Source organism: Coregonus clupeaformis, unplaced genomic scaffold (assembly GCF_020615455.1).
Source record: "Coregonus clupeaformis isolate EN_2021a unplaced genomic scaffold, ASM2061545v1 scaf0306, whole genome shotgun sequence".
NCBI lineage: Eukaryota > Metazoa > Chordata > Actinopteri > Salmoniformes > Salmonidae > Coregonus > Coregonus clupeaformis.
In genome coordinates this window covers 99,535-117,778 of record NW_025533761.1, presented here as the reverse complement: position 1 = coordinate 117,778, position 18,244 = coordinate 99,535, and the positions used below count along the sequence as shown (strand labels likewise).

The window sequence follows — 18,244 nt, the reverse complement described above, 5'->3', positions numbered from 1 at the left end:
ACAAATTGAGGAAAAAAAATCCAGAAAATCACATTGTAGGATTTGTTATGAATTTATTTGCAAATTATGGTGGAAAATAAGTATTTGGTCACCTACAAACAAGCAAGATTTCTGGCTCTCACAGACCTGTAACTTCTTCTTTAAGAGGCTCCTCTGTCCTCCACTCGTTACCTGTATTAATGGCACCTGTTTGAACTTGTTATCAGTATAAAAGACACCTGTCCACAACCTCAAACAGTCACACTCCAAACTCCACTATGGCCAAGACCAAAGAGCTGTCAAAGGACACCAGAAACAAAATTGTAGACCTGCACCAGGCTGGGAAGACTGAATCTGCAATAGGTAAGCAGCTTGGTTTGAAGAAATCAACTGTGGGAGCAATTATTAGGAAATGGAAGACATACAAGACCACTGATAATCTCCCTCGATCTGGGGCTCCACGCAAGATCTCACCCCGTGGGGTCAAAATGATCACAAGAACGGTGAGCAAAAATCCCAGAACCACACGGGGGGACCTAGTGAATGACTTGCAGAGAGCTGGGACCAAAGTAACAAAGCCTACCATCAGTAACACACTACGCCGCCAGGGACTCAAATCCTGCAGTGCCAGACGTGTCCCCCTGCTTAAGCCAGTACATGTCCAGGCCCGTCTGAAGTTTGCTAGAGTGCATTTGGATGATCCAGAAGAGGATTGGGAGAATGTCATATGGTCAGATGAAACCAAAATAGAACTTTTTTTTAAAAACTCAACTCGTCGTGTTTGGAGGACAAAGAATGCTGAGTTGCATCCAAAGAACACCATACCTACTGTGAAGCATTCGGGTGGAAACATCAATGCTTTGGGGCTGTTTTTCTGCAAAGGGACCAGGACGACTGATCCGTGTAAAGGAAAGAATGAATGGGGCCATGTATCGTGAGATTTTGAGTGAAAACCTCCTTCCATCAGCAAGGGCATTGAAGATGAAACGTGGCTGGGTCTTTCAGCATGACAATGATCCCAAACACACCGCCCGGGCAACGAAGGAGTGGCTTCGTAAGAAGCATTTCAAGGTCCTGGAGTGGCCTAGCCAGTCTCCAGATCTCAACCCCATAGAACATCTTTGGAGGGAGTTGAAAGTCCGTGTTGCCCAGCGACAGCCCCAAAACATCACTGCTCTAGAGGAGATCTGCATGGAGGAATGGGCCAAAATACCAGCAACAGTGTGTGAAAACCTTGTGAAGACTTACAGAAAACGTTTGACCTGTGTCATTGCCAACAAAGGGTATATAACAAAGTATTGAGAAACTTTTGTTATTGGCCAAATACTTATTTTCCACCATCATTTGCAAATAAATTCATTAAAAATCCTACAATGTGATTTTCCTGAATGTTTTTTCTCATTTTGTCTGTCATAGTTGACGTGTACCTATGATGAAAATTACAGGCCTCTCTCATCTTTTTAAGTGGGAGAACTTGCACAATTGGTGGCTGACTAAATACTTTTTTCCCCCACTGTATGCACACACCACTTTTCCGTTATACATTTTTTTGAATTCTTTGAAACAAGTTATTTTTTTCATTTCACTTCACCAATTTGGACTATTTGGTGTATGTCCATTACATGAAATAAAAATAAAAAATCAATTGAAATTACAAGTTGTAATGCAACAAAATAGGAAAAACGCAAAGGGGGATGAATACTTTTGCAAGGCACTGTATGTGTGTGATATACATGAAGTCCTCCTGAATCAGTCTCTCACTTTGAGGCTTTGTCATTACACTTTGATGTGCAAAGACATCTCTCTCCCCCACTATGGTCCATGCTGTACTGTACGTCACTGTGCCATTATGAATCACAGTCCACAAACAGTGCACACAATGATGCTTTAGGGCACTGATTGCAGTCCTCTGAGGCTAGGATGCAACACAGGCCAGGTTATTGTGCTCTGTGTGTGGGCTGATTGCATTGGCCATAGAGTTTAGCTGACATGCCAAACCTGTGTCTAGCCAACAGAATAGAGGGATATTTGGGAGGCCAACTAGAACCATAAAAACAATAGTTATGAGTGGGGAAGATGCAGTGCTGGTGTGATTACTGTGTGAGTTATACTGCAGAGGTTTGTTATTAGCAGGGGAGGCTGCCTCGTGTCTCATTAGTGAGAAACAGTGTGTTGAATACCCATACATCTCCACTGGCCTTCTGTGTATAGTTGAGCAATAACAGGCAGCGTCATATTCTGATTACCAAGAGATTACAATATGTCACTCTGCGATTCTGTCAGCGGGATAATTGTTTATCATCTTGATGCCATTGCCCACCATGCACAAACTGGTTGAATCAATGTTGTTTCAACTTAATTTGTCAACGTATTGTGATGTGGAATCTGCGTGGAAAATACATTGGATTTGAAAAAAGTCATCAACTGTTGTTTTGAGGGTGAAATTTCTGCCTCCGGATTATGTCATCATGGTAACCAAATTTAAACATAGACAACCTTTGTGTACAATATGTTGAATTTGTACCTTTAAAACAAAGTCAGATCTTCAATGTAAAAATGCTTAGCTATGATATTTGTCACTGAGTATTACCAATGTGCTATCGTGATAATTATTGTTGGGAGGTCTCCACTTAAAACTAAATAGATTCACTGTTGCTATCGAAGTCATTCCAAAGGGTAGGTTTAACAGAGCAAATTAAATGTGACCATACTTTATCACTCATATAACATCAATGATGCTATTTAGGCCTGTATAGCATTTTCAAATCAACAGCTATTGTTTCAATTAAACCCAGAATTCAACAAAAAATAGAAAATACAAACTTCATTTAAAGTGCATTTGTATGATTTGATTTAGTCCTATTCTTTAACTTTTATTGAGATGGAGACGTGAATCCAACATATCAATTATTAATTTGTAGACAAACTGGAATTAAAGCCAGACTAAGTCAGTGGCACAGATGGAACTATCCAAGCAGAATATACATCTCCTTCAAATGTTGATATTTGGTTGCATTGACAACCAAAAACAATTAAATATCACTTTTGAAATACAATAAATAGCCTATTAACTTGTCCAAAGGTTAACAAATTATATGATGGATTCACGTCTCCAACTCAACCAAAAATATAAATTAAAGAATCGGATTAAGACAGTGGCTTAGATCTAACTATCCAAGCAGTATATACATCTCTGTGGTCCTCTGTAGCTCAATTGGTAGAGCATGGTGCTTGTAACGCCAGGGTAGTGGGTTCGATCCCCGGGACCACCCATACGTAAAAATGGATGTACACATGACTGTAAGTCGCTTTGGATAAAAGCGTCTGCTAAATGGCATGTTATGTTATCTCCTTTAAATGTTGATATTTGGTTGCGTTGTCAACCAAACATAATTTAATATTACTTTTGTAATACAGTAAATAGCCTAAAGTTTAGGCTGTCTTGCAAACCAATATTACATTCAACCTTAAAATTTGTAAAACGTCCATTGGCACATTTTGAGATTATTATAACTATACATTTCTTCTTATGTAATCATATAAAGCATGCATGTTAAAGATAGTATGCATAGGACGTTGCAGGTCTATGGAGATCTTCACAATTGCTGTAACAATCTGCACAGAATCTCGAACGGCATTAATGTATTCTCAACTGCAATACAGGTCATTTGGTTATGCTATTAGTTTAATTAAACACAGTGATAACACATTAAACACAATATCTGACACTGTATTCCCATTTTAACTTTGCTGTGCTTTTAGATGGCTGAAAGCGCAGTGATAGACATTTGGGTGACAATTAAACCAAAAATCAGACATTGTTTTTCCATTGGAATTTGGTTGTGCTTTTAGATGGTTGAAAGCATAGTGATAACACATTGGCAATTCAACTAACTTTTGGCTGTCTTTTTGAGTGGGTGAATATATGTTGTAATCTCATTGATCAACGTCTCAACCAAATATTACCAAATTTTCCAAGTTGAAATGACGTGGTGTGCCCAGTGGGTACGCTTCTCTCTGATGAGTTATTTGGTGGACTAAGTGATGAAATTAAAAACAACCATCTTGATGTAGTGTATGCTGTTTATTCAGTCACCTGAAGTCTTATTTTACATTAATAATCACTTATCCTATTCAGAGCAACGTAGAATAACTGACGGCGCATAAAAACTTTGATGTGTATATGATAATAATGTATGTAATGACGATAATGACATACATGTTTTACTTTGTCATCTACTTTGTCATCAAATAAACCTTGTCTTTTCCAACCCAGGATGTCTGGCAACCTGTCCCTCCTGAGGCCTACATTAGCGGGTGTCACCGGATCAATGCAACCTGCCCTCTCAAACATGTCCCAGTTTCCCCCTCTGGTTGACTGGGAGGCGCCCACCTTCACCCGAGCCGCCCAATTCCGTGTCGGCGCCACCTTAATCCTCTTCCTATTTGCTGCCTGCAGCAACATTGCGTTATTGGTCAGTGTGTGCCGGGGGCGTGGCCGGCGCCTGGCTTCTCACCTGCGACCACTCATCATGAGCCTGGCCACCGCCGACCTGATGATGACCTTTGTGGTGATGCCACTGGACGCCATTTGGAACATCACGGTGCAGTGGTATGGCGGAGACGCCATGTGTAAGATGCTGTGCTTCCTCAAGCTGTTTGCCATGCACTCGTCAGCCTTCATTCTGGTGGTGGTCAGTCTGGACAGGCACCACGCCATCCTGCACCCGCTGGACTCACTCAACTCCCACCACAGGAACAAGAGGATGCTGGGTTTGGCCTGGGGCCTTAGCATGCTTCTGGCCTTACCACAGGTGAGTTAAAACCCAGGTAGCCTTGTTTACTATAAATAGTGTGGCACACCAAGAACTTCAAGGTAAATTCCTGTAAAAGGTTAAAGTGATTTTGTTCATTCCTGGTATACATTTACATAATTTAGCAGACGCTCTTATCCAGAGCAACTAGGGTTAAGTGCCTTGCTTAAGGGCACATCGACAGATTTTTCACCTAGTCGGCTCAGGGATTAGAACCAGCAACCTTTCGGTTACTGGCACAACACTCTTACCCACTAAGCTACCTGCCGCCCAGGTATGTTGTTGAGATGACGTGTTCATGCCAAGTGCAGCTCTAGCTGTGGGTTTGTCAAGGCACTTAGACATTTATATTTACATTTTAGTAATTTAACAGATGCTTTTATCCAAAGCTACTTAGAGTAAGTGCATTAATCTTAAAATAGCTAGTTGAGGGCCTACCGAATGGTGCAGCGGTCTAAGGCACTACATCACATTGTTGCGGCGTCACTACAGCCTGCGGTTCGATCCCAGGCTGTGTCCTTACCGGCCGTGACTGGGAGTCCCATAGGGCAGTGCACAATTGGCCTGTGTAATCCGGGTTAGGGGAGGGTTTGGCTGGGGGGCTTTACTTGGCTCATTGTGCTCTAGCGACTCCTTGTGGCGGGCCGGGCGCCTGCAGGCTGACTTCGGTCGTCAGTTGAACAGTGTTTCCTCCGACACATTGGTGCAGCTGGCTTCCGGGCTAAGCGAGCGGGTGTTAAGAAGCGCGGTTTGGCGGGTCATGTTTCGGAGGATGCATGACTCGACCTTCGCCTCTCCCGAGCCCGTTGGGGAGTTGCAGTGATGAGACAAGATCGTAATCACAAACAAAATAAGATAGCTAGGAGAGATAACCACATATCACAGTCGTAGTAAGTAAATGTTTCCTCAATACAGAAGTTAGCAGCAAATTCAGTGCTAGTAAGAAAATACAATTCATTTTTTATTTTTTTTGGGGGGTGGGACAGGGTTTCAGTTGTTTTCGGAAGATGGGCAGGGACTCTGCTGTCCTAGCTTCAGGGGGAAGCTCGTTCCACAATTGGGGTGCCTGGACAGAGAAGAGCTTTGACTGGGCTGAGCGGGAGTGTAGACATAATCAATCAGTTTGCACAGATATTTCAAGTACCAGTTCACACTCTCGACCCAGTGGATGATGGGAGATGACAGGGGAAAGGATGGCTGAGGTCACCATTTGTGACAGATACTGAATTCATCTGGTCAAGGTCAAGCGTACATCTAATACACACACACATACACACAGTGACTAACGAGGAGGCATTACCTACAATTCTGTTCCTGCATGGTGTGCTGTACTCAACTGTCATCGCATCCAGAAACTGAAACAACTCTTTGCCTACTGTACACACATACTGATGGACCTAGCTGGGGATTTAATGAACTTAGGCTGGGGATCTTCCTGGCTCTTTGGTAATGTGTTCCTTGGATCAAAAACACAATCCTGTCTGCCTGTGTCATTGAAAAATGCTTTCCTGAAAATACCTTGACAAAAACAGTACATTAAGGATTATGTGAAAGCGATAGTTAATGGTGCACTGGTCTGTGAGGACAGCCGGTGTAGAGTGAAATGTGGATGGACGAGTTAATTGATTTGCTTTGACAGGGAAATCAAATATTTCCTCAGAACTTCACAGTGGTTTATGCCTTGTAATAAATTCTTTTTTTAATTAAGAGAAGAAGAAAAAACATGCCCCACAGTGTGATCTTGAATTTGTTTTGGGCTACAACCAATTCAAGATCACACTGCGGGGCATCTTTTTGTCCTGTAAAAAAAATATATATATATTACAAGTCGCCTAAGGAAATACACTATACAGTACATAGCTTACTGTAGTTAGGATTGTTCTTGGGTATATTCCTGCACAGTATGTAAAATGTTTTCAAAGAGTAATGGCATACTACTGCACCACAACTTCAAAGTAGTCCAGGCTTCTCTACATTGTTTGGATGAGAGTGACTGCGCTTGAAGGGGGGAGAGTGTCAGGGTGTGGGACGGGAGGTTGAAAGGGGGGGAAACGGCATGCATCCCTCATGAGGATAGATTTATGAATCTGAGGAGACAAATAAGACTAATTTGCTGTCAGAGTGGCGCCGGGGCTGCTGTGAGTTTTATCAGTGCACCTGCTGGTAGGCGAGTGATTCACCACAGAGCATGAGCATCTTGAACGTCTCGCCTCAGGCTCTTCCCTTGTAATTTAATTTTCAGGGCTGCAGAGTGCAGAGGGGCGTGACAGGATTTACATATCAGTGCCGCACCGTCAGAGGTCCCACGTAATCACCGCCCGTATGCAGCAGAGTGCCAAGGACAAGGGGGTAGATAGACAGATAGGGATATGCCTTCTGGACTCTTCCTGGAAATGAGGAGGCATTTCAGCAAAAAATCTTTAAATTCCTAGCATGCTGATATTAGTTAGTTCATTGTGCCCCCCAGAGTGTGAAATGGGATTATATTACTGAGAATTAGGAAAGTGCAACAACAGCAGGGGAAGGAGGGAGATGTATTTAAACACGGAAAACAACCAAATGTTTTGTTAATACATAGGGAATTGGAAAACAAGTAAAACTGCATTGGTGCAAAAAAACTAACACAACTCTGCCCCCAACTCAGATTGGATACAATTATAAAGTTGTAAACCATCAATCAATTCAATATTTATATATGTCTGTCATGGTGATTTATGTCCCCAAATCATTTTGAAAGCCATTTCAGAATATGGATCCACCTTGAAAGTTATTGTGACAAGCATTCAATAAAATGTTACTGACCACTGCATTAATTAATGAGAAAAAACTGCCGACATGACTCAGCCACTGCATTTTCTCATTAAACCACCCTTTTCTGGCCAGTGCTCTGGCACAAAATAGCAGCCAAGACCTCAACTGAGTGTTATACATTGAAGGCAGATGAAATGATCCCCAACACAACCTAAAGTAGTACTGTAGTAGCCGAGTGTATACCTGTGTGAAAGGTACTACTGTATTTACAGTTGGTGAATTGTCATACATCTTAGATGTTGTGGTTGTTGTTACTCATTAACTTCCTGTTCCCCAGCTGTTCATCTTCCGGGCCATCAAGGCCGAGGGCGTAGACTTCACCCAGTGTGTAACCCATGGCAGTTTCAAAGAGCGATGGCAGGAGACGGTCTACAACATGTTCTACTTCGTCACTCTCTACGTGTTCCCCCTGCTGGTCATGAGCTTCTGCTACACACGCATCCTCATTGAGATCAATCAGCAACTCCACAGGAACAAAGGTACAAGCTAGCTATTCCAATCTGGCAACCACAATACTTGCCTGGCCAAAATGGCAACCTCAGGAGGCCTATATGCTGTTCCAACATTAATTATACATTGACAATGTTTAGGAGAGATATGATAGCTGCATTAGCTTTAGGATGCTACTAACCAGTGCCATACTTTTCCAGCTGGCGAGTCCTGCCTGAGACGCAGTGGTACAGACATGATCCCCAAAGCACGAATGAAGACTCTAAAGATGACCATCATCATCGTGATGTCCTTCGTGGTCTGCTGGACGCCCTACTACCTCCTGGGTATCTGGTACTGGTTCCAGCCGGAGATGCTGCAGGTCACGCCTGAATACATCCACCACGCCCTGTTTGTCTTCGGCAACCTGAACACATGTTTTGACCCGGTCATCTATGGCTTCTACACGCCCTCGTTCCGGGCCGACCTGGCCATGTGCTGGTGCTATAGGAGAAGGGACATTGATATGTCGCCCAGGTCTCTGGACCGCCTGTCCGCCCACCAGGGCCCCCACAGCGGAGAGCAGGACTCTGACGCCCCCAGTGTGGACCAGACCAAAGAGACTGGAGGTGACGGTAGATGACTGGTGCTGACAGTAAGTACATCTGTAAATTCAGAGGGCTGAGGGAGAGCAGACCTGGAAATGAGTGGTACTAAGGAGTATGTAGACTGACCTACTCATTCTGTCAGGTGAAGACAGTGACAGGCTAAACAGCACCACCAAAATGTCTCCCCTCTGACTGTACGCCCATCTTCGACATCTTGAGGACATTGTTGAAGCATGGGAAGGGGCACTTGAATTAGGGGTCAAGCCCAACCTGAGACAAGGGTTGAAGGGATCAAATCCTTCAGGATTACTTTACCCAGAAAAGACACATGTTTTTCTGGGCCTAATCTAGAGCATTAAGCACCTTGGCTAAGGCAGTTCAGAGGTAGCCTTCGGAGCCACCCTGATCTTGCGAGCTTACATGAATGGTTTGTTGTATCCAAGAGGTCCAGAGGGAGGCAGAACATAATCAACTGGGCTGCAACAGGTTTCTGCCAACTTTGGATATCCAGTTATACAGCAACAGTTAAGCACATGCCATTCTATTTCAATTACTATAAAATGGAAAGGCAAACTAATTTTAAACGCCGTTCCACAACTTTCTACAAACCATTAAAACCCTTGGGTGTCCCCTGATATATACACCATGTTGCTTATGTCACACTGCCTGCTGTCTGCCTACAAATTGCTTTTCCATGCAACACTGTGTCCTTACAATGCCAGGCTGCATGAGATGATCTCCATAGCCACAAATCACTATACAGAACTGTCAAATTACAAAAAAATGTACAGATGCAGTAGGTGGTACAATAAAATGGTTGGCCGTTTCACTCGAAAGACAAACAGTCCAGAGGACTGTCACATTCAGTGCATGTCATAGAGAAAAACATTGTTTGTGCTGTACTTACTATTCATGCATTCACCTCAGCCATTCAGGCTTGAAAACTGAAGCACAACTACAGTATATTATAATACAATGAGTGTACAAAACATTAGGAACACTTTCCTAATATTGAGTTGCACCCCCTTTTGTCCTCAGAACAGCCTCAATTGGTCAGGGCATGGACTCTACAAGGTTTCGAAAGCGTTCCACAGGGATGTTGGCCCATGTTGACACCAATGCTTCCCACAGTTGTGTTAAGTTGGCTGGTGGATCTCTACTCCGAATAGCTCATTCCATCTCATCCCACAGATGCTCAATTGGAGTGAGATCTGGTGACTGGGCAGGCCACTGCACTAAGCTGAATTCACTGTCATGTTCGTGGAACTATTCCTGGACAATCCTAGCCTTGTGGCATGGGGCATAATCCTGCTGAAAAAATCCACTCGCAGATGGATACACTGCTGTCATGAAGGGATACACCTGATTGGCAATGATGTTCAGATATCCTGTGGCATTAAAATGTTGCTCCACTTTTATCAAGGGGCCCAATGTGTGCCATGAATACACACCCCACACCAACACCAGCCTGCAATGTTCACACGCGGCATGATGGATGTATGTACTCGTTTGGTTTCTCCATACCCTAGTCCTCCCATCAGCATGAAACAGCAGGAACTGGGATTCATCAGACCAGGCAATGTTTTTCCATTTAGTTCCTTAGCCCAATGCAATCGCAGTTTCTTGTTTTTTTGCGGAAAGAAATGGAACTCTCTAAGGTCGTCGACTGCCATATCTCATTTGTGTCAAAGTGCGACAAATTGTGCATTCTTTTATGAGTCTTTGGGCACCAGTCTTTGGGCACCAATGTTGTACTGAACTGTCAGTTGACTAACAGTAGCCAGTCTGTTTCTCTGCACAATTCGTGTCAGGTTCTGTCCTCTTTCATCAATTACATGTTTTCGACCACTGGCCTGCCGTTGGCTGGATGTCCTTTGGGTGGTGGACCATTCTTGATACACACGAGAGAGAAACTATTGAGCGTAAAAAACCCAGCAGCGTTGCAGTTCTTGACACACTCAAACTGGTGCCCCTGGCACCTAATACCGTACCCCGTTCAAAGGCACTTAAATATTTTGTCTTGCCCATTCACCCTCTGAATAGTACACAATCCATGTCTCAGTTGTCTTAAGGCTTAAAAATCATTATTTAACCTATCTCTTCCCCTTCATCTAAACTGATTGAAGAAGATTTAACAGGTGACATCAATAAGGGATCATGGCTTTCACCTGGATTTACCTGGTCATTCTATGTCATGGAAAGAGCAGTGTTTTGTACACTTAGTGTATATGGCAACAGATTGCAGACAGGTGGAATCAATAATGCATCAAGCTCATTCATCTTACCATTGTAAGGGGTCAAGAAGATACTTGTTAGTAGGGTCACAAGTAGTGGGCTAAGCCAGTCATTACACTATATACAAATCAATTATCCTGACCATTTTCCTGTAGCTACAGTAAACTCTGAGGCTTGAGGCAGCCACATTGATAGAGTCATGTAATGTTCCGAATATCATATACTCAGAGGTATGAATTCACTTAGGGGTTGTTCCATCATACCCAAAATCTGTATATTCCTGAGCCGGTAAGAGTTCTAATAAAGGGAGAGTATGATTTGTGGATTTGCCTTGAACCTTGTGGGGAAAAACAGACATTTATCAAATTATACAAATGTTGACACATAATTGTTTTTACACTTCAAGTAACAGACATTGTTTATGAAGCAGGGTAGCAAGATAATGCAAGATAACAAGGTATAGAAATGTGTTTAGAATAACTACACAATGCATGTCTGTGTAAAGCATTGGAATGATTGTAATGTTCAGTGTACAGTATTTGCTGTTTACTGTTGTTCAGAATTCACAGGCTTATAAAGTAACAGGATTGACAAAACAAGGTTGACGACTTCATCTTAAATCAGCCAGAAATCCCTGTGTGATAGGGGGAATGGAAGCTTGTGTGTGTTCAACAGGGAGTGGCAATTGAATGCAAGCTTAAAAATAAAAAATGAAAATTGTTAAAACCTTTCTAGCCTTTCTGTCTATGGGTAACAGGTTGACGTGTTATGCTCGACCCACTCAGTTTCCCACCACAAAACACCAGAAAATGCCCACCAGCTCACCTGCTTTTACGCTGATTTGACTATTAATGTTCAATGTTTCACTATATTAAAATGAGAGTTCAGTTCACGTAACAGGGTTGACCTTAAAATGAGGGACATACTGTAAATGAATCACTAATCACATTAAATAAATAATAATCTTCAGGAACAAAATAACTAGGGCTTTACAATGATCGTGAAAACTTGGAGAAGTTTGGGGGTTAAGTGGGTTAAAATCTTCCAGAAGTCACAGAAGGTGCACAGAGAGACATGTCAAAAGTCTTTATTGATATAAAAAATCAGATTTATTGAATTCTCGATGTGGTCTGTATTTATGAATCGTATCATGAATAATCACCCTGAAAATAGATAAAGGAAGAGAGAGAGAGAAGGAGGAGGAAACCAACGTTAACTACACTGAACAAAAATATAAACGCAACATGTAAAGTGTTGGTCCCATGTTTCATGAGCTGAAATACAGGAGTATTTCTGTCTGTAATAAAGCCCTTTTGAGGGGAAAAACGAATTCTGATTGGCTGGGCCTGGCTCCCCAGTGGGTGGAGTGCCAAGTGGGTAGATCTATGCCCTCCAAGGCCCACCCATGGCTGCACCCCTGCCCAGTCATGTGAAATCCATAGATTGGTGCCTAATGAATTTATTTCAATTGACTGATTTCCTTATTTGAACTGTAACTCAGTAAAATATTTGAAATTGTTTCATGTTGCATTTATATTTTAGTTCAGTATAGAAATCAATGAATCTATCATAGCTACCAGTGTTAGTGACATGTGGTGGTAACATCCATCCTGTGGTCCATAGAGGCAGAAGAGGTGTGCTAAACTGACAGGGTTTGATTAACCAGGAACAGAACAACACAGGACTGTAACAGCCCTCTTATCTACTGGAAGGTCACCATAATGACTCCCCATTGCAGTTCAAAGGGTCTTCAAAGAGCCTTATCCAGCTTCATTCACACACACAAGCATACACATTCACACAGTGCTGACACCAGGATCTCTGATATTGATCTCTGATACTGTTCTGATATCCCCACAGTGACCATGCGTACATATCCCAACCATAAGCCATGGATTACAGGCAACATCCGCACCAAGCATAGGCTAGAGCTGCCGCTTTCAAGGAGCGGGACACTAATCATGACGCTTATAAGAAATCCCACTATAACCTCAGACGAACCATCAAACAGGCAAAGCGTCAATACAGGACTAAGATTGAATCCTACTACACCGGCACTGACGCTCGTCGGATGTGGCAGGGCTTGCAAATTATTACGGACTACAAAGAGAAACCCAGCCGCGAGCTGCCCAGTGACTCAAGCCTACCAGACAAGCTAAAAGCCTTTTATGCTCGCTTCGAGGCAAGCAACACTGAAGCATGCATGAGTCAACCAGCTGTTCCGGACGACTGTGTGATCACGCTCTCCATAGCCGATGTGAACAAGATCTTTAAACAGGTCAACATTCACAAGGCCGTGGGGCCAGACGGATTACCAGGATGTGGACCAACTGGCAAGTGTCTTCACTGACATTTTCAACCTCTCCCTGACCGAGTCTGTAATACCTACATGTTTCAAGCAGATCACCATAGTCCCTGTGCCCAAGAAAGCGAAGGTAACCTGCCTAAATGACTATCGCCCCATAGCACTCACGTCAGTAGCCATGAAGTGCTTTGAAAGGCTGGTCATGACTCACATCAACACCATCATCCCGGAAACCCTAGACCCACTCCAATTCGCATACCGCCCCAACAGATCCACAGATTACGCAATCTCAATCGCACTCCACACTGCCCTTTCCCACCTGGACAAAAGGAACACCTACAGTGGGGGGAAAAATTATTTTGTCAGCCACAATTGTGCAAGTTCTCCCACTTAAAAAGATGAGAGAGGCCTGTAATTTTCATCATAGGTACACGTCAACTATGACAGACAAATTGAGAGAGAAAAATTCCAGAAAATCACATTGTAGGATTTTTTATGAATTTATTTGCAAATTATGGTGGAAAATAAGTATTTGGTCACCTACAAACAAGCAAGATTTCTGGCTCTCACAGACCTGTAACTTCTTCTTTAAGAGGCTCCTCTGTCCTCCACTCGTTACCTGTATTAATGGCACCTGTTTGAACTTGTTATCAGTATAAAAGACACCTGTCCACAACCTCAAACAGACACTCCAAACTCCACTATGGCCAAGACCAAAAAGCTGTCAAAGGACACCAGAAACTAAATTGTAGACCTGCACCAGGCTGGGAAGACTGGATCTGCAATAGGTAAGCAGCTTGGTTTGAAGAAATCAACTGTGGGAGCAATTATTAGGAAATGGAAGACATACAAGACCACTGATAATCTCCCTCGATCTGGGGCTCCACGCAAGATCTCACCCCGTGGGGTCAAAATGATCACAAGAACTGTGAGCAAAAATCCCAGAACCACACGGGGGGACCTAGTGAATGACCTGCAGAGAGCTGGGACCAAAGTAACAAAGCCTACCATCAGTAACACACTACGCCGCCAGGGACTCAAATCCTGCAGTGCGAGACATGTCCCCCTGCTTAAGCCAGTACATGTCCAGGCCCGTCTGAAGTTTGCTAGAGTGCATTTGGATGATCCAGAAGAGGATTGGGAGAATGTCATATGGTCAGATGAAACCAAAATAGAACTTTTTGGCAAAAACTCAACTCGTCGTGTTTGGAGGACAAAGAATGCTGAGTTGCATCCAAAGAACACCATACCTACTGTGAAACATGGGGGTGGAAACATCATGCTTTGGGGCTGTTTTTCTGCAAAGGGACCAGGACGACTGATCCGTGTAAAGGAAAGAATGAATGGGGCCATGTATCGTGAGATTTTGAGTGAAAACCTCCTTCCATCAGCAAGGGCATTGAAGATTAAACGTGGCCGGGTCTTTCAGAATGACAATGATCCCAAACACACGACAACGAAGGAGTGGCTTCGTAAGAAGCATTTCAAGGTCCTGGAGTGGCCTAGCCAGTCTCCAGATCTCAACCCCATAGAAAATCTTTGGAGGGAGTTGAAAGTCCGTGTTGCCCAGCGACAGCCCCAAAACATCACTGCTCTAGAGGGGATCTGCATGGAGGAATGGGCCAAAATACCAGCAACAGTGTGTGAAAACCTTGGGAAGACTTACAGAAAACGTTTGACCTGTGTCCTTGCCAACAAACGGTATATAACAAAGTATTAAGAAACTTTTGTTATTGACCAAATACTTATTTTCCACCATAATTTGCAAATAAATTCATAAAAAATCCTACAATGAACCTGGAGTGCTCATGGAATGACTTCATGTATGATTAGTTCCACATGGGCAGCAAGAACATGCACAACATGAACCTCATTCTAAACTACTTTGGCAAGATGCAGGGCCTGTCGGATGACCTGGCCAAGCAACTGTGGATAGTGCTGAAGCGCGCCATGGGCAATGCTGGAGGCCGCAATGAGCAGTGGCGTGGGTGCAGTGCTTCCCAACACATTACAACACCTTGACAGGTTCTTCAAGCTCTACCACAACACTGTGTACATGAGGATGCAGGGACTGGCTACAGAGGACCTGACGGCCAACAAGATTGTGTACCGCCTCACCTGGGTCCTCAATTAATACTTACAAAAGTAAGTCTGTACTGCCCTCTCTGAATCGTGTAGCATCAGTGATATCTGGGCACCAGTCCAATCAAACCTTTCTATTCTAACGTTGCTGACAGTAGCTGGAACTAGCACTAACACAATTTGGACTGGTGCCTAGATATCACTAATTAGTGATAACAATATATACATTAAAAAAAGAAAAATATATCGTATCGACAATATTGCAATAAATCTGTCAGGAAGTGAGCTGGCAACAGGAGGGTTATTGCTGTATCAAATCCTTGAGGCCATTGCTTGCCGTTGTGCCCTTGAGCAAGACACTTAACCCCCCACAATAACTCCCTGGGCACCCAGTGTGGCAGCCCCCTGCACATCTCCAAAACCTGTAGGAGGGGTTAGGTTAAAAGCCAAAGTCAAATTTTGGTTGGACCAATAATGGCCTTAATCTCACAAGATACATATTGAATATAGCCCCTAGATCTCAGTTTGTTGGCAAGGTAAAGTTTTATGGAATTAAAACTGTGCAGTAAAGACAAGAGGCTCGAGACTGGGCGCCAGGCTAGAGGCTCAGGTGCACATGTAATAAAATGATATGTTTTTCCAGAGCCTCTCCTTGGCAGCAGAGTGAGAGAAAATACCTGTCATTTCAGCAGAAGGAGAGAGAAAATACCTGTCATTTCAGCAGAAGGAGAGAGAAAATACCTGTCATTTCAGTAGAAGGAGAGAGAAAATGCCTGTCATTTCAACAGTGAGAGAAAATACCTGTTGTAGTATCTGAACAGTTTATAATTTTGGCTGACGTTTGCAAATGGTGTGTTAGATGAACTTTACTCTGCTTTGCTGAAACATCTGGAAAGCATTACTATAGGGGCCCCCTGAAACAGTGGACATGGAGATATGTGGAGGCCAGGGATTGGTCTATTCAAAACACCCATCTTATGTTACATAGGATATATACCAGGTTTTGAACAAAGGACGGAGAGAATAATCATATTTGAGATTGGGTTTCGTGGCTCTCCAGACTCTGCAGAAGTCTGTAAATTGATGCTGTAATCTATGATGTAATAAAAGGTATAATCAAGTACAGTGTCAGCAGATTCCTTGTCAACACAGCATCTCAGCATCGCTGTCACCACCACAGAAATTGGCGACGAGGATTTTGGGACGTGTTGCGTCTATTTCAGCGTTGCATCATGGGCTCCGAGCTGACTCTCGCTCCAGAGTCCGGCGGATAAGGGTGAGCTTTCTCACCACTTTGGGCACTGGTCAGTTCGTGTGGCTGTGTGTGTGCGTTGGGGGATGCACCGTTGAGAACTTGTGTGTGCGCCTTGCTGTTTTTTGCTGTGTGATAAGATTCCGTTCTAAATTTCTAAATTTGTTTGCGTTGCAAACAACGCAAACAGGGGGGAGTGTGAATATAATACAAGATCTAAGGAAAAAAGGAATTGATAACACTGGGCCCAGGGAAATTGGCTTGAATAAAATTAAAGGGAAAAGGAATAGAATGAAGGAATAGGACAAGGAACTAAGGAAAAATGTATACTGTTAGGACGTTGCTGATCTACGGAAGCCCTCAAACGAGGCGATCATTAGATGGGCCACAAATCCTGGAGAGTCACTAGGTGAATTTTCAGGTCAGTTCAAGGAACTGTGAGATTGTAGAATATACATTCAATTGTATGTTACCTCTCGGTATATAGTTGACGAGGTATATGTCCGAAGTAGCCTCTCATTGAATATCTGCAACTCAAGGTAGCACAAATTTAGGAAGGACTATAAAGGAAATTGGTGCGACGGAAGCATCCGGTATGACTGGATGCATTCTTGTTGATCATGTGTGTGTGAGAGAAAGAGAGTGGGTGTGTGCGCAAAATAAAGAGGTCTCTGTTGTGTTTCAGCTGTGTGTCGACTCATGCTATGATAAGATTTATGTTAGAGATACATATATATGTTTTGGTTGAGAACAGGGGTTTTCGTTTTGGTAAGAAAATATGTTAATTACGGTTAAAACCTTATGAGTCTCCATTTGAGAGAACGTTTTCAAATTTGTTAAAAAACGATGAGCCCCGGGGAGGACGTTATGATTGTATAGAGAGGATTTGTAATGGATAAGAAAATAACTATACATCTGCAGATTAGAGTAGAATAAGTGAAGATAGTAAAGTTAAGAAACTTCGAAGTAGGATTTGTGTTCTATGTTTTGTGTTGGTTTGTGCGTTTTGTTCAGTGTTACTGTTTGACTGTGTTGGAAAGAACGGAGGGACAGCTGGTCTGTCTGCTGTTTGACTTAGAGAAAAGACTTGCGGGAGAGCTCCTCTCACCTTGAAATCGCACTAGTAAATGAGCTGCGCATGTGTGGGATTTTATGAGTTTAGAGTTGCATAGAGCGAATGTGCCACTCCCCTGCCTGCACTGAGCTGCTGGGAGACGCAGACTTAGAGCTGAAAAAAGAAGGAGGGGGAGATTTGAATGCACACGAATAAAGTATTCTGTTGTTAAGTGGCTGTTGCATAACTATGAACCTATTTGATTGAGATTCATTGAATTTTTAAATGAGAGCTATGTTGACGGATTACAAATAAATAAATAAATTAAATAAAATGTTATTGCGCTATTTACAATATTCCTGAGTTAAGCTGCTTGATTATTTCTTAGTGCGAATGTGAACATAGGTATGCATAAAATACTAAATGTTGTCTGTTTCCTTTGTTCTCCTGTGGTGTGAGAGACGAGAAGGAGGAGACAGAGAGAGAGGAGGTGCTGACCAGTGCGTCACGCGACAGCGTGTGCTTCCCCAGATCCAGTCCAATTAAGGCCAGTACTGTTCTATCCACAAACTTACTTTCCCCTACAGGATATAATAGATACATTGTGTATGCATATAATATTTCATGTTGTGACCATTTGGCAGGGACTTGGCAACAGACTGATCAATTGATGTA

General features: G+C 43.0%; 1 pseudogene; it reads left to right on the top strand.

Moving 5' to 3' along the window:
- Positions 1-4,162: 4,162 nt before the first annotated feature.
- On the top strand, positions 4,163-9,678 carry LOC121573073 (annotated as a pseudogene).
- Positions 9,679-18,244: the final 8,566 nt, after the last annotated feature.